Source organism: Zootoca vivipara, chromosome 5 (assembly GCF_965207765.1).
Source record: "Zootoca vivipara chromosome 5, rZooViv2.hap1.1, whole genome shotgun sequence".
NCBI classification, from domain to species: domain Eukaryota; kingdom Metazoa; phylum Chordata; class Lepidosauria; order Squamata; family Lacertidae; genus Zootoca; species Zootoca vivipara.
The window spans coordinates 89,681,372-89,703,756 of NC_142588.1; the positions used below are offsets into that span (position 1 = coordinate 89,681,372).

A 22,385-nucleotide genomic window follows, 5' to 3' on the forward strand; every position below is an offset into this window, starting at 1 on the left:
TACTCTCTGGTATGTTCCTGATCATTCTCACAGTTGTTGTTGTTGTTACTGTATTATTATTATTCTTTCCCAACTTTTCCCCTGACAGCGACTCAAGGCAGCTAACAGCTAAATTATTATTTATTTCCATTTATCTGTGGGAGGTGTTGTGCATGATCCCTTCCCTCACACGTTCCTTCTTTACAACAATCCTACGAGGTTGGTTAGGCTGAGAGGTTGCAACTGGCTGAGATGCAAATGTAAATATGATGTCTATGTGTTCGGCAAGATCAAATGTGGGAGAAGCTTCCTGAGGCAGAATAGGATGCCCCTATTTTTTTTCTGAGAAATATTGGAGGGTATGGGTTTTCTGTCAAGATCAAGACATGTGGACTGGAGGCTGCGAAGCAGGAACGGGCCATGCTAGAGCAGCCCAAATGAAGGAGTCAGCCATAGCCAACAGCTCTATAGGAATATGTAGAGCCCTATTGGTATTTGGGCACCCAGGTGGCTCTGTGGGCTAAACCACTGAGCCTAAGGCTTGCTGATCAGAAGGTCGGCAGTTCAAATCCCTGTGATGGGTGAGCTCCCGTTGCTTGGTCCCAGCTCCTGCCAACCTAGCAGTTCGAAAGCACATCAAAATGCAAGTAGATAAATAGGAACCGCTACAGCGGGAAGGTAAACAGCGTTTCCATGTGCTGCTCTGGTTTGCCAGAAGCGGCTTTGTCATGCTGGCCACATGACCTGGAAGCTGTACGCCGGCTCCCTCGGCCAATAATGCGAGATGAGCGCGCAACCCTAGAGTCGGTCATGACTGGACCTAATGGTCAGGGGTCCCTTTACCTTTACCTTTACCTCTCTACTGACTTCAAAGCTGCAGTACCATCCCTGGGCATCTGAAGTGATGCTGCTACAGCATAGCGGAGAATAGGTCGTCACCTCACTCCTCTGGAGAGCTGCCATGTTAGCACTTGGGTAGTTGTTCCCAGTTAAAGACTCCAAGGCATCATTCAGGGATGTTTGTTTGTCCACAGCAGGGAGGGGAGAGAAATTTGATTTTGTGTGAATGTTAATGAGAAACTGCCTAATATCTGCACTTTTCAAACCAGCATGAGAACCGAAAAACAATTACCCTTTGAAATTTGCGCTTCTCTGAATTTTGCGGTGACATCCCTTAACCCAAAAAAATGCATGCCAAAGTTCATCTGTTAGGAGAAAGCGTGCATACAAAGGCATAAGTAACATGCAAAGTGTGTGATATTAGGGGAAATGGTTTGCAAGAAATGTGTGCGTTAGGCAAGACTGCATACAAAACTGTGTATATCAGGAGGAATTAGAATTGAAATGCTGGCCAGGAGGATAAAAGAGAAAGAAAGAAAGAAAGAAAGACACGAATCGCTGCAAAGAATGGAATTTAAGATTGAAGAAAGGAGAAACGGAAAGAAACCGAAATTGGCAGATTCATAGAATCATAGAATTCTAGGCCTCTTGGCATGATCAGCTCCATGCTCTAATCCCTAAGTCCTTACTGGTCATCATCTTCAGGACTGCCTGAAATTCTTCTGAAGAATAAAATCTGGGGGGGGGGGGGACATTATACCGTAAGAACATAAGAAGAGCCTGCTGGATCAGGCCAGTGGCCCATCGAGTCTGGCATCCTGTTCTCACAGTGGCCAGACAGAAGTTTGTGGAAAACCAACGAGCAGGATCTGAGCAGAAAAGCACATCTCCCCTCCTGTGGTTTCCAGAGGCAGCTGTGGAGGCAGAGCCTAGCCACCAATGGCCCTCTCTCTCCTCCACGAATCTGCCTACTCTTCTTTTAAAGGAGCTGCCACTGTGGTCCTCTGCCCAGTGCTGTTGGACTACAACTCCCATCCTCCTTTGCCATTGGCTCTTCTGGCTGTGGGTGATGGGAACTGGAATCCTACAGCATCTGCAGAGTATTGCATTGGCTACTACCCCAGTTGTGACACAGTGTGGATTTTGCGCAAAAGGAAGCCCGCAGTTCGGCTGGGCTTGCTCGATCCCAGAATTGCTCTCTGGCTCATGGCTGCTGTCACAGGGGACAAAACCCCAAACTTTAAATCTCTAACCCTACATTTAACACACAAGAAAGACAATCCAAACAAAGGGTGGTCAGGGACCTTGGTGTCTTAAGTGGCAAGTTTGCACTTTGGCATGTTCAAATGTTGACCGCCCTCAAATCCAGCTCTGCCCCCTAGGTGGCCCTTGGGGTCACTGGGATCCTGGCTGTGGGGATGTGGCCCACACATCCTTTCGCCAGCAATCTCTGGAATGCCAGTAAAAAATTGAGAATGCTGAGAGGGTGAGGAGAGGGACTTTGCTGCTGCCCCAGCCTGTTGATCTTAGATAAAGCTGTTTATTTCCTTACTGAGAGTGTAGCCAGTATAAATGTGAGTTTACCCAGTGGGGTGTGGCCACTGTCGCATGCTGACTGCTTCTAGGAGCCCCGGGTGAGAGCTGAGTGTAGGGTGGGAACCAAAGGCAGACAAAGTACCCCAGAAGGAGCACAACACGTCCCCCACCAGAGGTACTACCCCTCCCCTAACACCCTATTACCTGGTCGTAACAACAGGGGTGTTGTTGTTGTGGGGATTAAATGAGCAGCAATGGCCTTTGATGGCTGGTGGCTACTAGATACCTGACCAACCCAGCCTGCTTGGGCAAGGACTGGGAGACAAGCTGGACTGTAGCCCACCTGGGGGAGGAGAAAAATGCTTGGTGATTTTGCTCACTGCCTCGGCAACTGCAAGCCACCAAGCTAAGTTTGTGTGTGCCTGCCCTTTGTGCTGGGAAACTCTCGCCCCTTCCCTGCCCAGCAGTGCCTGGGTGCCTGCCTCCACCGCTTCCTGCTAGCTAGCTAGGATGGGGCATATATTTTACAGTTAATTTTCCCCACATTGCCTGGGGCAAGTCCCTATGTCCTACAAAGGGAGAAGGAGTCTCCTGGCTCAGCGCTGGACTATGGATCCCTTGTTTGGAGCCTATAAAACGAGCATATCTGTTTGGAGGGCACAATAACAGTGGCATTCCAGAGGGCCTGCGTCGGTCTCGAATCAAGCTCCTTTGCCCTCCCGCCCGTCTCTCCCAGCCGCTGCCAGGCCTCCGTCTTGTCCCCCAAGACAGGCCTTTGGCAGCTGTGTGTCTCCCTGCCGTGGCTCCGGGGTCATTCCCTGGTCACCGCTCAGGTTTGCCTTTTGCCGTCATCCTAGACAAATGAAAGCCTCTTTCAGAACAGGCTGGTGCTCCGGTCCAGGGTGGGTGGGGGTGGGGGTGATGGCTTTGTGGAATGGGCAAGACTCCAGCTCCTGTGGGGGGGGGGAGAAAGAGAGAGAGAGAGAACGCACACAGTCCTCACCTGAGTTGAAAGGGGCCGCCTTGAGAGATCTGTGGGGCCATTGTCTAACTCCTGGACAGCCCGGCGGGCAAGGAGCCAGCTCCTCCGCAGAGAGATTCCAGAGCTGTCAGCGGAGATGAGATGGGCATCGAGGTTGGCGTCTTTGTTAGGGCAAAATGAGAGGGGGAGAATGCAAGGCTGCCCGGGCCTGATCCTGCACTCAACCCACCCAGTGGAACATGGCTGAGCAGCAGCTCGGGAGCACTTGGTGTTGAGGGCAACTTGTCCTTCTTGGGTGAAGGGCACCTCCAGCCCTCACAACACTGTCTTTTCTCACTTTAAGTGGTTGCTAGGAAGCCACCTTATACCAAGTTAGACCAATAATAATAATAACAATAATAATAATAATAATAATTTATTATTTATACCCCACCCATCTGGGCGGCTTCCAACAGAAGAATAAAACACAATAATGTATTAAACATTAAAAGCCTCCCTGAACAGGGCTGCCTTCAGATGTCTTCTAAAAGTCTGGTAGTTGTTTTCCTTTGTGACATCTGTTGGGAGGGCGTTCCACAGGGTAGGCGCCACTACCGAGAAGGCCCTCTGCCTAGTTCCCTGCAACTTGGCTTCTCGCAACGAGGGAACCGCCAGAAGGCCCTCGGTGCTGGACCTCAGTGTCCGGGCAGAATGATGGAGGTGGAGACGCTCCTTCAGGTATACTGGACTGAGGCCATTTAGGGCTTTAAAGGTCAGCACCAACACTTTGAATTGTGCTCGGAAACGTACTGGGAGCCAGTGTAGATCTTTCAAGACCGGTGTTATGTGGTCTCGGCGGCCGCTCCCAGTCACCAGTCTAGCTGCCGCATTCTGGGTTAGTTGTAGTTTCCGAGTCACCTTCAAAAGTAGCCCCCCTGGATCAGTATTGTCTACACTGACTAGCAGTGGCTCGACAGGAGTTTTCCCTGGCCATTCCAGGAGAGAGGGCCTCCATCCAACGTGCCTGACCTGTTTGCTTTCTCTGCACCTGCAATCTCCCCCCACAAAACTCCTATTCACGAAGCTGTTATCTGAGCATGCCCAGTAGCTGTCTCAGAAGTACACACCTCAGGCCAGCTGTGAAGAGGGTGCGGGCTTATGCTTTCAAATGAGCAGGGCCGTCTTAAGCATGTTGGGGCGCCGTGGTGCAGAGATCGCTCCGGCGCCCCCGCCCCGTTTCTTGTCGCGGTTTGTGGGCGGGCGCGGCTCTGTCGTGCGCCGTCCCCTGGCGGCCCGGCGCCCTGGTGCCCTGGTGCCCCGCGCCACCAGCCTTCCCCTAGAGCCAGCCCTGCAAATGAGGGTGTGCTTCCTTAGGTGCAGACATATAGCATTTCAAGTTTGGTTATCCTTACAATAGCCATGTTTGGTGGGCAGCGTTGTTATAATTCCCAGTGAGCAGGTACTGGGGTGAGGGAGAGAGAAGTATATCTAAGCCTGTCCGATGAGTTTGTGGCTGGAATGAGAGGCAAACAGAAGCCACCCCAACACACACACAACTTTTATCCAATGCTAGCTTAAAAGCAGAAGAAAGAGCCTGCTGGATCAGGCCCATCTAGTCCAGCATCCTGTTTTCACAGGAGTCAACCAGATGCCTATGGGAAACCTATTAGCAGGATTGGACCGCAAGAGCAACTCTCCCCTCCTGTGGCTTCTAGCAACTGGTCTTCAGAAGCATCATGGCCTCTGGCTGTAGAATCAGAAAAGAGCCATCATGGCTAATAGCCTTCAATAGACCTCTCCTTCATGAATTCATCTCATCCTCACTGGTTTTCATGTAGAGGGCATTCAGTAATTCATCGAAGTCATTCCTGATTCCTGGATTTATGGGCTTTCAGGCATGGTGCCCCCCTGCCCGTATGGTCCCCTTAATCTGGAACAGATCAGAACATACAACATGGGGATTTTATGAAACCTCATCCAGTCTCCATGGAAATTCTGAGCAAAATGGCAGTGGTCACAACTTCTGGGCAATGGGCCCTCTGTTGGTCTTTGGGGAGGGGCTATTGCCCAATGCCCAATCTTGTCACCTTTTGGATCTGGCTCTGATCCAAAGCATTATCCGGCCACTCTGTTGCGATAGACACAGATCTTACTGCAGCAGCAGTCAAACACCAGGAGTTGAGGAAGGCTAGACCCCAACATCCTGCCGGATACAATTTTGAAACACCAAGGAAAAATGCGCACAGCCAGTGCCGAGCGGGGAAAATGAGCAAACCGCAGACGATGACAGCTCTATAATATCACCATCAGAGCCTTGTAAAAACTCCAGTCTCTCTGCAGAGTCATGGTTGTGGCAGAGGGTGGTCGCCTCCAAGTCTCTGCTTTTGGCTGAGTGTGCAGATCAGAGTGGAAAATAGGGGAGGTTCAAAGGGCTAAAGGAAAGCGGTGAAGATCATTGGCCAAGAAACCCAACAGGATTGAGCAGGAACATAAGAGCATAAGGAGAGAATGTTGGATCAGGCCAATGGCCCATCTGGAGGCGGTTGGAGGATGGATGGCGGCTAACAGATTGAGGTTGAATCCTGACAAGACAGAAGTACTGTTCGTGGGGGACAGGAGGCGGGCAGGTGTGGAGGATTCCCTGGTTCTGAACGGGGTAACTGTGCCCCTGAAAGACCAGGTGTGCAGCCTGGGAGTCATTTTGGACTCACAGCTGTCCATGGAAGTGCAGGTCAATTCTGTGTCCAGGGCAGCTGTCTATCAGCTCCATCTGGTACGCAGGCTGAGACCCTACCTGCCTGCAGACTGTCTAGCCAGAATGGTGCATGCTCTAGTTATCTCCCGCTTGGACTACTGCAATGCGCTCTACGTGGGGCTACCTTTGAAGGTGACTCGGAAACTACAACTAATCCAGAATGCAGCAGCTAGACTGGTGACTGGGAGCGGCCGCCGAGACCACATAACACCAGTCTTGAAAGATCCACATTGGCTCCCAGTACGTTTCCGAGCACAATTCAAAGTGTTGGTGCTGACCTTTAAAGCCCTAAATGGCCTCGGTCCAGTATACCTGAAGGAGCGTCTCCATCTCCATCATTCTGCCCGGACACTGAGGTCCAGCACCGAGGGCCTTCTGGCGGTTCCCTCGTTGTGAGAAGCCAAGTTGCAGGGAACTAGGCAGAGGGCCTTTTCGGTGGTGGCGCCTGCCCTGTGGAACGCCCTCCCAACAGATGTCAAAGAGGAAAACAACTACCAGACTTTTAGAAAACATCTGAAGGCAGCCCTGTTCAGGGAGGCTTTTAATGTTTAATAGATTATTGTGTTTTATTCATCTGTTGGAAGCCGCCCGGAGTGGCTGGGGAGACCCGGCCAGATGGGCGGGGTATAAATAATAATAATAAATTATTATTATTATTATTATTATTATTATTATTATTATTATTATTATTATTATTATGTCCAGCATCCTGTTCTCACAGTGGCCAGACAGATGCCTTTGGGGAACCCACAAGCCCAAGAGAACTCTCTCCTTCTGTGGTTTCCAGGAAAGGTATCCCTTTCCCTCCCTTCATGGAAAAAATAATTGCTGAGGGTAGGGTGAGAGGCAATAGATTAAAATCAGAGGAAGGTGCATTAAATGTTAGAGTCCCACAACATTTGGACTATGCTCTACTTGGAGCCCAACAAAATCTGGAGACCCACAGGTCCCCCTATCCCTGGATTAAAGAGTCTATGGATGCAGTGACATAGCACGGGTTGCCCGTGCCCGGGGCTGTGCGGAGGGTGTATGTGAGGAAGGGAAATGGATGGAGTATGCATATTCAACTGCCTAATGATGTCTGCGTCACCCAGGAGATCACAACTGCAGAGATAAGAAAAGAAGAGTCGCTCTGTTGTCTGGAGAGGTCACTTCCTGGTTCGTATGGAAAAGCCGTTTTTAACACTGCCCAGCAATGGAAGCATGCAGCTGTATTGTGGCAGCACTGGGTGTTGAAATTTTGCACCCCTAACAATTCTGTGCCTGCTGTAACTGCCCCATACCCCACTATGCTACACCACTGTATGGATTGCAACCTTGGCTCATAGAAGAATTCATCTGTGGATGGCCCCAATGTTGCTGTTCCTCCAGCCCAAGCAAACCCTTATGTGATTTGGCAATGGTTATGGCAGGACCCAAAAATGTCAGCCACAACATTTGACTTCTCTTCTTCTGCTGTCATACAGGCTATAAACTGGCAGCAGTGCCCTTCTGCATTCTGTAAACTCAAGCAGGCATCCTCTACACAAAAGAATAAATGTTCACCAATTCAAAATCAGAAAGCAGCCTTAAGAAACCAGTAAGGATTCATTTCAGCCTACCGGGACACTGTGTTGTCGATCTTCAGGATGACATCCTGGAGAGAAGCAACTTGAAAGGGAAACTCCAGTGTGAATCTGCTGAATCGCAACTCATCAAGTAAAATAAAAATTCTATTCTATTCATTGAGGTCCGAACTGAGACAATGGTTTCTCTGTCTCATTGCAGGCATTTATTGACTCAGCAATGCTCATTTCTGTTATCACCAATCCACTGCCTTGAAATGTCATTTTTGCATGTGTTTAAGTTCTAATTTGATTGTCAAAGCCTGTGCTTTTTGACTATTGTGCCCTTTAACTTCCCCTTTACACACACACACACACACACACACAGAGAGAGAGAGAGAGAGAGAGAGAGAGAGAGAGAGAGAGAGAGAGGTGACAACTAAACATCACACTCTATGCAACTGAGTGCATCACAAAAGTTTATCCCATTATAAAATCTATCTTAATTTCAGGGGACAAGAAGACTCTGTTTTTTCAGTTCAAAATGTGGTCCCTGGTCAGTTGCCTGCCAGGGGATTGAATAAAATGAGAGGTCTTCCTCCGCCAACTGGGAGATCTATTAGAGCATTGGTAGCTAAAACATTGCCCTCCAGAAACTGCTGAACTCCAGCTCCCCTCAGCCCCAGCCAGCATGGCCAATGGTCAGAGCTGATGGGATTTGTGGGCCAATATTTGGAGGGTACCACATTGGCCATTCATACATTGATAAGATTTTAAATTCTGCCACATCCCAGCCCCCTATGTTTCCAAGTTCCCTTCCAGACTTGCATTGTACAATTTCTCCTAGTCTATTCGTTTTCCATACACATTGCTTGGCCGCACAACTGAATTTCAATAATCAGAGAAGCGCTAATTTCAAAGATGTTCCCATTCCCGTGTTATTTCAGAAAAGAGCAAATGAGGCAGGTTCACCTTTAAAAGTGAACCGGAACAAATTTCCCCCTCCCTTATCCCTACTTGGGAACCAGCCCTGTAGAATTCAGCAGTTCTTATTTCTGAGTAGACGTCCATACAATTGCACACTTAGCGCTTACCTGCAAGAGGCACCCATCATTTCTAGTGCAATACTGCCACCTTCTGGAGATTCTGTATGAATTACAAGACCCTAATGCAGTATCTTTGGAGAGTGGTGCTCATGGATGTCTTTTCATGCATGTTTCAGATCCCCCCCCCAAACTGTGCATTTGTGGGGAGGGGAGGCTTTATCCATCCATTCAGCAAAGAGGGTGTGTGTGCTTTAAAATGTCCAGGAGCTTTAAAATGTCATAACTCCCCTCTCTGGGAAGCGAAACTGTTATGGATAGGGAATCATGCGGGAATATGCAAACTTAGTGGGATATGGGGAGAAGTATTTCTCCTAGGAACACACATCTATTTCCATCACAGCTGTTTTCACAAAGGTTATTAGACTTTAGTTAATTAGATTAACAGAGAGAGAGAGAGAGAATGAGAATAGCAGGAAATGCTACGGTTGGTGCATAGCTGCCAAGTTTTCCCTTTTCTCGCGAGGAAGCCTATTCAGCATAAGGGAAAATCCCTTTAAAAAGGGGATAACTTGGCAGCTATGGGTTGGTGTAATTTTAGTCAGCAGATTAATCAACTAGAGTTTTGGTTAACTCATTGACTGGAGCCCATTTTAATTAGTGGGGCTGAGCTTTCAGGGCAAAATCGTATGTTTCTGAAGCAATCTCAGTTTGAAAGTTTTAAAACAGTGATTCCCAAACATTTCCAGGGCCATTGCTTGGCCTATCGCTCAACATCCCAAAACCCAAAGTGCTGCATCAACAAGCACAAAACAACCCCTCTACAGCGCCACAAATGATGTAACGCTGGAAAGTGTTGATCACTTCTCCTACCTGGGCAGCTATCTTTCCACAAGGGCCGACATTGATGCTGAAATCCAGCATCGCCTGAGCTCTGTGAGTGCATCTTTCTCCTGATTGAAGTGCAGAGTGTTTGAGGACCGGGACATTTGCAGGGAAACCAAAATGCTTGTTTACAAAGCTATTGTACTACCAACCTTACTGTATGCTTGTGAAACATGGATCACTTATGAACGCCATCTCCAACTCCTCCTCAGATTCCATCAACGGTGTCTCTGAAAATTTTTACACATCACTTGGGAAGGCAGGCGAAGTAATGTCAGTGTACTGGAAGAAGCAAAGACCACCAGGGTTGAAGCAATGATTCTTCAACATCAAGTTCGTTGAACTGGTCATGTTGTGCGGATGCCTGATTATCGTCTTCCAAAGCAACTGCTCTATTCCAAACTTTAAAATGGAAAGCGTAATGGTGGTGGTCAACAAAAGAGGTTTAAAGACACTCTCAAGGCAAATCTAAAGAAATGTAGTATAAACACTGACAGCAGGGAAACACTGGACTGTGAGCGCTGCAGTTGGAGAACAGCCTTTACCAAAGGTGTCGTGGGCTTTGAAGACGCTCAAACTCAGGATGAAAGGGAGAAACGCGCTAAGAGGAAGGCATGCTTGGCAAACCCTCACCATTATCAACTCCCACCCAGAAACCTACTGTACAGTATGTCCCCACTGTGGAAGGACGTGTGGATCCAGAATTGGCCTCCATAGTCACGGACTCACTGTTAAGACCATATTCATGGAAGACAATGTTACTTGGCTATGAGTGATTGCCAAAGAAGAAATAGCATTATTCAGAATAGTAGTTTGCATGACCCACTATGGAAGATAATAACACAATAAAATTCAATATAGTAGCAGATAATTGCACATTTATGCAAATCAATTTACAACCATTTAGTTTAATCGAGTAAAAAAAATGGATGAACTTGATACAGGGATACCAGCTTTTCAACCTCCGATAGTCATTTACATCTTCAGTGCACCCCACTGCAACCCACTTGACTCTTAGCAAAAAAGAAAAACCCACAGGTAATCCCAACCCCCCTCAGGGAGGTATTGGCCTTTTTGAGATCCACTGCTTTAAAGTGGAAAATAAACTCTTAAAATCAGCTCATGGGTTTATTAGTTATTTATTCCTCAAAACCTTTCTGCCACATGATTATAGAAAAGCCTGTAAAGAGTTAATTTTTTAAAAAAATTGAAATAATTAATAATTAATAAAAATATAATAATTATAATAATTAATAAAGAGAAGTCTAAAGTGACTTCAAACATTTTAAAATAATTCATCAGTAAAAGATATTCAAATATGTCAGCATCTGGACAGCCCTTGCATACTTCCTTAGCGGACCCCCCCTACCATCACCCTTGGCAATTTGGAACATGATTTATCACAGAATCATAGAATTGTAGAGCTGGAAGGTACCCCCGAGGGTCATCTAGTCCAACCCCCTGCAATGCAGGAATCTCAGCTGAAGCATCCATGGCAGATGGCCGCCCAACCTCTGCTTAAAAACCTCCAAGGAAGGAGAGTCCACCACCTCCCGAGAGAGACCGTTTCCCTGTCAAACAGCTCTTACTGTCAGAAAGTCCAGGTTGCAGCCTCCAAAACAGGAGAAAACAAGCTTGCTCCATCCTTCACCTGAAAGGTATTTGAAAACGGCTATCCTATCTCCTCTGGTTTCTAATCAGCAGAGAGACCTAGAAGGGCTGTAGCTCAGGGGTTGTGCACCTGCCTTGCATGCAGAAGGTCCCAAGTCCAAAACCTGGCATCTCCAAATAGGGCCGGGAGAGGACCCAGTCTGACATCCTGAAGAGCCCCTGCACATCAACGCCAGTAATATTGACCTAGATATTACTATCAGAATTGGGACTTCTAAAGTCAATGGTTTCTATATAGAAAGCACGGTGAGGAGGAAGGGCAGGGTCCACCATAACCCAGAGCTCAGGTGCTCAAAAGTAGAAAGGATCCTTTGCCAACCTCATGCCTTCCAGATGTTCTGGACTACAATACCTATCAGCCCAAGACAGAACGGCTGTCAGGAGGGCATGAGATTGGCCATGTCTGCTTCATAGTACCTTAGTTCTCAAACTTAATCCATTCTGGAAGTCCGTTCCAAAACCAAAGCGTTCCAAAACCATGGCGCACTTTCCCATAGAAAGTAATGCAAAAACGGATTAATCCATTCCAGACTTTTAAAAACAGCAATTTAACATGAATTTTATTATCTAATGAGACCATTGAGCCATAAAAAATGAAAGCAATAATCAATGCATTGTACTATAAAATAAAGAAGGCAGTATTGTAGATGATAAAAATTAAAATTATTATTTTTTCTTTCCTGCATTGATGATAGTCAATGTTTGGATGGGGGGGGGGCTTTTGTCCATTTCCGCAGTCACACAATCAATCAATCAGTAACTGAACTGGGTTCCACACAGTCACAAAAACAAATTAACCAAAAAAGCCTCAAAAAGAAAAACGCAAAATAAATAGCAAAAACAAAAGCGCCAAACTTAATCCATTCCGGAAGTCCATTTGACTTCTGAAATGTTCAAAAACCATTGAACAATAGCCGACAGCCGCATGATCAAACGTTCGACTTCCGAAAAACGTTCGGAAACCGGAACACACACTTCCAGGTTTTCGGCGTTTGGGAACCAAGGTACCACTGTAGAGAGATGTCATGCCAAGGCTGAAAAGAGTCGGATTTGTGGATGAGTTGCAAGGGCTACTCACCCAGGCAGCTAAATGAAACTTCCATGTACAGAGACAGTATACCTCCAAGTACCAAAGTTTAGGAAAAGGCTGACACTTTCGTGCCTTGCTACTGTAGTGAGTGCTCAGAGGAATCTGGCTGGCCAAGGGTGCAAATGGATGGCTCTTGCTTTCGACCTTCTTACATTGTCCCCATAGCTATGCAATACAGATTTGGAGAGTCCCTTGAAAATTGTTTCTATAGCCAAACAGGGATCAAGGAGTTCATATTGGCTGGTCATTTTGCTTATGTCCTGAAAAACCTTTATTCAGAATGGGCTTCCCCAGTAATTTGGAGGAGGTGGATTATTTATCCTGTTAAAAAGTTGTGGGTTTAGGTGCCAAAGAGAAATAATTTTTAATGGATTTCCCCTGTCTTTTACTGGAACAGATTTTAAAGGCTTCTTAGTTCCAAGCCCTTCTCCATCCGTCTCAAGATTCCCATTTGCAGATCATGTTCCCATATTCTTTTTCAACGCTACCTGTGCCCCAGAGGTTTTATCTATAATTATTTCATAGATGTCCGAGAGATAACCTTTGCTGTTAGTGCCTGTTTTGGCTATAAAGTTCTCAAACATTTTGAGAGGTCTCGTTCAGTTGTTTCCACATTTTTTGGACTCGCAAACCACTTGAAAACTGCTGAAGGTCTTGGTCAGAGATTTTTTCTGCTTATAGTAGTGTGCCGTGCTAGATGTCGTATGGTTTTTAACTGCAATTTTATTACTTCATTTATTTCCATAGAATTCAAAGTGGAACACAATAAAGTAAAGAAATGAAATAAAAATAAAAATGCAATTAAATGTTTTTCAAATGCAGCATTCCTTGAAACTGAAACTGCCGGGCGACACCATCTCCACAACAGGCACTCTTCCAATTATTTACAGAGGATTATGCCATTGTGTATAGCAAGGAATTAGTTGGACATTTTCTCATTGCAGCACAATTCACAATTGCAAAATCTTCGAGGGCCTCGGGCAGGGCCTAATCTAGACTATTGGAATGTGAAGGTATAGGGGACGTTGTGTTGCTTGAAAAACTGACATCAGACTGAGAGTTCTTGGAGGCCAAAGTAAAAGAAGATAAATTAATTTTTGATATGGTATGATTTTGTGACATAAATGGACGGTCTCCATCTTCAGCTTTTAAATGAAATTGGATTATTTTGGTTCTGGAACTGTTCATACCTCCTTTATAGTGTTCCTCATTTTGTTACCCTTCTATCCTGAGATGGGGAAAATGGGGAAGTTTTTTTTTTTTAAGGTTCAGTAGATCCCTTATTTATTATGTACCTGTCCAGAAAGTTAGTGCAAATTTTATCTGTTGTATCTAGATTTTCTATTCCCTTTGATAAACATTATACTAAAATGTTTTGTATTTTCCCATATGTTAAAAATCAATTATTATTATTATTATCAAAACCATTTTAAAATCAACATGAATGTTTAATGCAACAGATGTACTACCTCCCATCTTGAAATCTACAGACATGCCACGGACCACCTGAATGAAGCATGTCCGCGGACCACATTTTACGAACCCCTGATCTAGTTGCTTGGCTAATTAATTCAGGCATTGAAACAAATGGGTAGAAACCAATAATAATAATAATAATAATAATATAAAATAAAAAATGTTATTATTATTATTAAAAATACCCAACACCTTTTTGTTGCACCACTATTTGAGCACCAGGCTTGGGTCTATAACCTACATAAAAGCCTTTTAGATGGCATAAGCCTTCCCCAAATTTTAAATAAAGCGAATTTGTTGTTTTCAAAGAAAAATGGTTGGGGTGGGAATGAGGTGGTGGGAATGAGGAAGTAATTTTTTACTCCAATTTTCCCTGACAGTTAAAATATTTTTTAATAAGGGATTGGCAATGGTTCCTTCCTTCCTTCCTTTTCTTGGCTAAGTGTCATATAGGAAGCTTGTGGAGAGAATTGCTAACCATATTTTTTATTTTCATCACCTTGCAAAACTAGATTAGATACCGCGTGGTGGTAATATAACGTTGGGTAATTTTGTATGCCTAAACCACCCTTTTGAGTCTCTAAATAAAACTTTTGTATTGTCATGGTCTTTCTCATTTTTCCAATCTTACGTTCAGTTCACCACATTTCTTTTTTCCTTTTCCTTTTTTAAAACACATCATGAAAAAATTTCAGCGCTTTAGAGCACATCGCTTCTAACAGACACAGTTTTGCATACATTTCCCCCCTAATACATGTGTTTGCATATTATTTTCACCAGCATATGCAATATTATGCATATTATGCCCCAATACATGCATTTTGTAAAAACACATTTTGATCGGGGAAAGACTTGGAAAGCTGATGACTGTGTCTCAGTTCACTTAGTGTTCTGGAAAGTGTGGATTAGGTAGATTTGCAGTGAGATGTGAACAAAACTGGATTTCTCCGCTCTCCTTTGTTCTTGTGAATTTAGCAGCAGTCTAAGGACAGAACTGCACATCATAGGTGACCCATTGGCTGCTACCCCAAACAGCAGATTCCTCCTTTAGCAGAACTGTTTGTTTTCACAAAATAGCTGAAAAGAGGGTAAAGACAGGCAGGAAGGAAGGCAGGCAGGCTACTATTTGCCCTGTGCTTTCTGAAAGGTTTTTCTCTTGTTGCTCTACTTTCCCTGAGAAAACCTGTTGTTTACCTCTGAATCAGAAGAAATGTCAATCGGGTTTTCTGCAGATTCAGCAGTGAACAGAGGGAAAACGGCTAGGCAAATGGAGAACGTCTCCGACCCGTGCCTAAAAAGCACAGAACGAACGGAAGGAAACCAAAAACAAATGGAAGTGTGGATAAACCCTAAATCTGGATTAAATGGGCGAGAAAATATAGGATGGCTTTTGGACGAGGACGGTGTCATACAGACAGTGCAAAAATATTGTAAGCATGAAAATACGCTTTGTCGCCCTAATCTTTGAAACAATGTGTGTGTGTGTACAACTTCGTTGGACTGGTCATGTTGTGCAGATGCCTGATTATCGTATTCCAAAGCAACTACTCTATTCCGAACTTTAAAATGGAAAGTGTAATGCTGGTGGTCAACAAAAGAGGTTTAAATTCTCTCCTGGCAATTTTTTTTTAAAAATGTAGTATAAATACCAACAATTGAGAAACACTTGCCTGCGAGCGCTCCAATTGGAGAACAGCCTTTACTAAAGGTGTTGTGAGCTTTGAAGACACTCGAACTCAGGACGCAAGGGAGAAATGTGCTAAGAGGAAGGCACGCTTGGAAAATCCACACCGTGATCAACTCTGCCCGGAAACCAATGTCCCCACTGTGGAAGGACGTGTGGATCCAGAATTGGCCTCCACAGTCACTTACGGACTCATTCTCATTTTCTTACTCATATTTAGATGCTGCCCCTCAATGAGGCCCAACTTAGATTCACAAAATGTTTAGGGGTATGCGTATCCCTGCGTACCCCCATAAAAAAGCACTGCATATATCATAGGAAAACGGAATTGTAGAGTTGGAAGGGACCACAAGGGCAATACAGGGATGTTTTGCCCAACGTGGGGCTTGAACCCGTGACCCTGTGATTAAGAAGTTGATGGGGGGGATAAGAGGGGAAGGGGAAGGGTTATATCTTATTTTCAGGATGTATAAATTAGACAATACAAGTATAGATGTAACATCAGCGCTTTATTTGTTTTGACATTATTTGTAATCAAATGAGTTATAAGTTAACAACTGGAAAGTAAACTGTATTCGAATTGTTTGATGTCATTTATGTACAAAAAACTAATAAAGATTATTATTATTATTTTTAAAAAAAGAGTCTCATGTGCTACCAACTGAGATGTGTGTATGGGAGAGAGAGAGAGAGAGAGAGAGAGAGAGAGAGAGAGAGAGAGAGAGAGAGAGAGAGAGAGAGAGAGAGAGAGAGAGAGAGAGAGAGAGAGCGCATGTATAACTCTATCCTATTATTGTGACTCTAGACCGGAACTCAAGGCAGCTAACGCAAATCAAAACAAGACAGACAAAATGCAAAAAGCTCAAAACATAAAATAGAATCATTTAAAAAATAATTAAACTGTAATAGAATTAACACTATATTTGTAGAGAGAAACAACAACCAAGGCTATTAAAGTGGAAGAAAGACCAGTATTGAATCCACACCCAACCCCAACCCCCCAAACCTGCTGTGTAGAAGCAGCAACGGTTAATTTGGTTAGATCGTGCAAAAATTATTTCAGGTTGCAGCAAGGTATGCTGGAAGGAAGCAATACCCCCAGCCCCTCTGGAAATAGAAAGAGTGGAAATCTATATGCCATGAACGTTGTGTCGATATTCCAACGTTAGCCCCGTTTGCCACAGTATGGAGAGTTAAAGTGAAACATTCATTATGCCTTTCTAAACCCTTTATTTGTATTGTGGCTGCTTTATCCATCAGGGACAAATTGAGGGTCTTGCTCTATTCCGAGATCTCCCTGTTGGCCTCGTTGGTTTATAATGAGCACATTTCACTTGTATTGGAAATGTCTCCGAAATGGCTACGTAGTATATTTAAAGGATGCAAAGCACGGAGGGCGTCGCTTGTCACCGGAAGAAGTGGCTGAGAAATCAGGCAGGGATTCTCCGAAATATTTACGGTGTCTACAGTTGGAGAGTTTTGTATTGCACAGACAGAGGTACAGTGAGTCCTTGCTTTCTAATAAAGACAGACTAAAGGGATTATTGTTTCAGCTGCAGGATTTGTTGTCACCGTTGGAAATAGATGAGGGTAACGGTTTCAAGACCAGGTGGGAGACAAGGCCCCCAATTCTGAACCGATATAGGAGCAAGGTGGAAATATACAGAGTGCAAGCCTACATGTGTCTACTCAGGAGTAAGTTACTTTTATACTTGCAGCCTAACATGCCAGCCCCTTCCTTTTGTATAGCTATGAATGAAAACTGCTGTAACTATTATACCAAGGAAATTTGACTGCATAATATCCAATAAAGAATAATCCCTTGTGCGAATCAGACAAGCCTGGTTTGTTTATTTGTTTGTTTTATATTTACAGGTCTTTTTTATTACATATTCTAATATAATTTTAATACTTACAAATCATTTCTGAGGGCTTGCTAAAACACAGGACTGTTCCGGGCAAGCTATTTATTCAGCACTTATCTTGATTTGCTTGCATTGCTCTTGCCTAGTGGCTAGACTAAAACCAATCATTATTGAGCATGACTTCTCGTTTGTTTACAGGTTAGTTACATGACAACGAGCACAGATTGCAATTTGCTTACAGGGTGTTTCCGTGACTTCCCGTCCATCATTCATTCATCCCACATTTCATACCCTCCAACATTTCAACATATCCCATTCCATAATGATAATTTTAATATTTACCTGTATACCCCGCATGTCTTACTGGGTTGCCCCAGCCACTCTGGGCAGCTTCCGACATATATGAAAACATAATAAAACATTAAGCATTGCCTTCAGACAGCTCAGGCGAGGGGGGGGGGTTAATTCTAAATCCTCCAACATTTTCCCAATGAAAACAGGGATATCCTAAGGAAAAGTAGGACATTCCGGGATCAAATCAGAAACCAGAATGGCTTCTCCAAAATCAGGGAAGTCCCTGGAAAATGGGGACACTTGGAGGGTCTGACATTTTTGTCAATGCCTTTCCTTCTTGCTTTCCGAACTGCAAAAAGTGTGTGAGGACATTTTTTAAAAAAAACGTTTCCTTGCTCAGTCTAGGCTAGGGCAACCTTTGACCTTCCATATGTTTGCTGAACTACAACTCCCATCAGGCCCAGTGGCCAAGGGTGATGGGAGCTGTAGTTCAGCAACATCTGGAGGGCCAAAGGTTGCTTATGCCCACCCCTGCTCTGGGACAACAGAGCCCATTAATCCACTTTTAATAGTGCAAACCTAAAGTTCTGTCGTACACTTGAACGCCTCCTGTAAAATACTGTCAGCCTGGAGGCAGACATTAATTGTGTAAAATAAAATCGTGCCCCGTAAAAAATTCACCCAAAAAAATATGTCTATTCATGCATACCACAAAGAAATTCGGGCACAATACCAAGTGTGTTTGGACAGGATGAGCCAGGAGGGGGATTTCCTATGTGGTTCATTCACACAATGGGGAACGAAGGGTCACTGATGATGTCAGTGTTGCATAGTGGTTAGAGTGTTGGACTAGGACCTGGGAGATACCAGGGTTCAAATTCCTACCCAGCATTGAAGCCAACTGGGTGACCTTGGGCCAATCGCTGCCTCTCAGCCTAATGTGAGGATTAAATGGGATTACAACTTTGTGTGCCATTTTGAGCTCCCTGGAGAAAAAGATGTGTTATAAATGCAATAAACAAACAAACAAATAATAACAACTTACAGGTTCAGGTCTTGGTACGGCTCCTAGATCTTTAAGAGTTGCTGAGAAGAGGCATCTTTCCACCAACTGCAGCAAAGTAAGACAGGCCTGTTGGCTGCACATGATGAACTCTCCCCCAAATCATTGCAATTTCCAGCATGGCAGGGCCTCCCCATTTACTTCGGAGCAAGTTCAGTTTGGATGGAACTTGAGAGAAAGGAAAGACCTGTGATCCTAGCCAGAAGGCTTGCAGCCCAGGCTAAAATCCCAGGGGAAGCCAACAGACATGTCAACGTTGTGCTGGGGGAGCAGGGCAGGGGGAGGTTTGATGTGTTTACATGAAAACACGGCAAAAGTACACGGTCTGGTGCATGCCGCAAACAAGGCTTGCAAGCCCAGCGGCGTTTCCCCTGGTGCTATAATAACGCCTCTGTGAGCCTCTCCAAGCCCTGGAGCTGCTGCAATTGAAAGGGAGGTGACGGGGGGGAGGCAAAGTGGCTGCTCTCGGGGTGACCTCTTCCCTCCCTGCCCCCTCCCCGGAAGCGGGGAAGTTCTGCGCATTAAGGCCAGCTGCAAACGTCTTGCATCCACAAAGGAGAGAGAGAGAGAGATGTTCAGGAATGTGAACTGAACGTGGCATGGCTTCTTTCCCTAGAGCAGGGGAGGAAAGACTATTTAAGGTCAAGGGCCACATTCCCTTCTGGGGAACTTTCTGAGAGCCACCTGTTGGTGGCGGGTGGGGACAGAGGCAGCAGTGGAAAGAGCAAAGAATACATCTTTAACCTGTGCCACAGACTAGCTGGACACAGAGGAGCAGTGGGAGACACCAGATAGGGAACCCCCCAAAGGAAGATGGCACAGAGACGGGCATTGGTGGTGAGACAACAATGAGTGGTCAGAGGGAGAAGACTGGGGTGGGTGGGTGGGTGTTAGAAGGGGCAACAGGGTTTAGGGAGCAGGGGGAGGCTGTGGCAGAGAGAAGTCCAGACAGAGGCAGAAGCTGAAGCAGGAGAACAGAATGAGGGAGGCCAAGAAGCAGAGGTGAGTCAGGCTGGTGAAGAAGCCTAGGGGTCTCCCCCCTGGTCTCCCAGAACCAGAAGAGGTATGAAGAGGGTGGAGCAGAGACAGGTGCACCGGCGTAGTGTCAGATTGCTTGGGATGGACTCAGGGAAGAAGAAGACATAGGCAGCTGAAAGGCAGCATCTGAATTTCCCCATCCCTGCCCTATAATCTGTTTTTCCCAGCTTCTCTTTGTACCTCATGACTTTTTCTTCTCCATGACCTGGAGGTAGCTGCAACAATGAGAGCTGTGTGCAGGGACACCATCTGGGGTGGGGAGGGGTGAGGGGCTGAGGGCCCCCAAAAAAATTCCCAGGAAGAGGCCTGGTCCCCTCAACATTCCTCGGTAATGTGTGCCACGCGACGTGCCGACGTAACACGCTGGGAGGTAGAACAAAGCCCCCATGGCTATTAGATACTGCTAGCTTTGTCCTCCATGAGCGTGGGGAGATGGGGGGAAAGGGCTGGCTCAGTGCCTACCCAGCTGCAGCCTGACCCACTCCTCTCCCAGCGACCCAGCTGAGGCGCGACCCCCTCTGCCTGGGAGGGGACATGGATGCTGATCAATTCGGACGGGCTTCTCCGAGCCATCAACAGAGTGGCAGCGGATCGTTTTGGCGCAACACAGGGCCCCGGGCGGGTCATAACCTTCTAGTTCTTGCCAAGAAACAGATACTTTCAGGGTGAATAAATGGGCACACAAAGGGCTGGGGTGAGGTGGAGTTGGAGGGAGGCACAGGCCTCTCTGTGCTCCGGCTCCTTATTTCCTGGCAGAGCAACCAATTCCATGAAGCCGCAACCTTGGACCCATTGGAGCCAACTCCTAGGGGCCGTGGGGACTACACTAAAATATTTGAGGGGGCTGAGCTCCCACGAAGTTGATGGGCGTCCCCATTCAAATGATGTGCATGCACTGCAACATGTGATTGATTATGCAGGGCAGGGCTTACCTGGCCCCCCACAATATTTTATTCAAATTGGCACCCCTGCTTGGACCTTTGGGTCTGCAGGTTGGGGCACCAACAATTTCCACCTTCCAGGCTCGTCCTGCCCCACACATCAGAGGTAGATATAGGGCAGTGTGACTGGTTTCGCTACACTGGGCACTGAACTTAAGGGGGTGCCGTGGGGCACCACAACTATGACCTAGCGAATAGAGTATAACAGAAGGCAAGAAGGGGGGGCACCCAATTTTGGCCTTGAATAGGGTGCCACTGAAATCTGAAAGATGGAAGTCTGCCTCAGCCATTCTTCCCTTCCTTCAGGGATGTCTCAAAGTTCCAACTGGGTTCAATCCTGGCCTTCTTGGTTGACTTTCCAGCATTAGGGGAAAACCAGACCTCTGTGGAACCTTCTGCGTCTCGGGGAAAATCGAGTTGGGAAACTCTGCTGGAAACTTTAACTAGTTGTATGCAAGCAGCTGACGGTGTCGTAAAACTGTTACTGACCTATTCCACCAGAGATTGCACAGCTGAACATGCCTCATTACAAACAAAATCCCTGCAGTTAACAAAATTTGCACAGTAAAGAGAAGGCCAGAGAGGGCTTTTTTTCAGCTGGAACTCTCCAGAACTCAGTTCCATCACCCCTCAAGTGGGCACCATTGCCGTTCTAAGAGAAAGAGGGAGGCATCCATGGTGAGTTTCGGCACCTCCTTTTCTAGAAACATAGCTCAGTGAGGCTACTTGGAGCTTTTGGAGGTGGCTTCGCCATAATGAAGTGAATTGGGCCTCCGTTTTGCTTCCGGGCAAACTCTCCTGTCATACGGCAACTCTACAGGAGTCTTTGTTCTTTGGGTTAATTTCCACGGAGTCCCCAAAAGGCCCAGGCCTCACTACCACATTTGTCAACACTGTCCCCTCACATGGGGAAATGAAAAGCAAAAAACCTAGTAGAATCAATATAAGAAGCCAACATTTTCTTCTCATATATGAAACCCTTATGTCCTTCGTTTGCCTTGTGCTGTTCTTCCTCACTGCAACCTCCCTTCTGCCACCCAAGCTCTGAGGTGTTTTGTAGCCTGTTCTCCCAGGACATGAAGATACCGTAGAGATTTGGCACCCTGCTGTGTTGAGCTATTGGCTTTGGTTTTTTGAGATATTTATTGCTGGCAGTTTTAAAGAATCTTGAGATAGCCGTTGTTTATTTCTCAGGAACGCTTTGCAGTTTTTGCCAAACACAACTTTTCTGTCCGCTTGAAATTTTTGTTTTACTGCGTTGTAATGATCAGGCTTTTTTTGATTATGTAGCAGCAAGTAACATGGGCTGGTTACTGGTTCAAATAAGCATCACCTCTGCCAACACATGTGTTCAATCAGAAGAAGAAAAGAGAGAGAGAGCTTTTGTGCTTCGGCTTCGTTTTGCAAACTGTCACTCTTCCTAGGCTGCGAGCTGCAAAATTGAATCCAGCTACACTACAGAGTCGAGAGACGGCTGGTCCTTCCACCTACCCCGAGGAACCTGGCCACTCTTTTGCACCAACTACAGTTTGAGAGTCTACCCGAGAAATCAAAGTGAAGGCAACTCCTGGCCTATCCAGTCTAGCACAGGGCTGTAGCTCAGAGGTGGAGCATTTGCCTTGCAGGGCTCAGATTCAAACGCTGGTATCTCCAAGAACGCCTGGGAAAGGCCCCCAACTGAAACAATGGCGAGGTGCTTCCATACCATCCAAATGTCCTG

At 45.9% G+C, this 22,385-nt stretch overlaps 1 long non-coding RNA gene across 1 annotated transcript in view; it reads right to left on the minus strand.

Moving 5' to 3' along the window:
• Positions 1-18,941, minus strand: part of LOC148685775 (uncharacterized) — a 44,033-nt gene extending 25,092 nt beyond the window's left edge. Inside the window, exon 1 of the long non-coding RNA XR_015950077.1 lies at positions 18,669-18,941. This is a non-coding gene — a long non-coding RNA (uncharacterized LOC148685775). The remainder of the gene's footprint in view (positions 1-18,668) is intronic.
• Between the last annotated feature and the right edge of the window lie 3,444 nt (positions 18,942-22,385).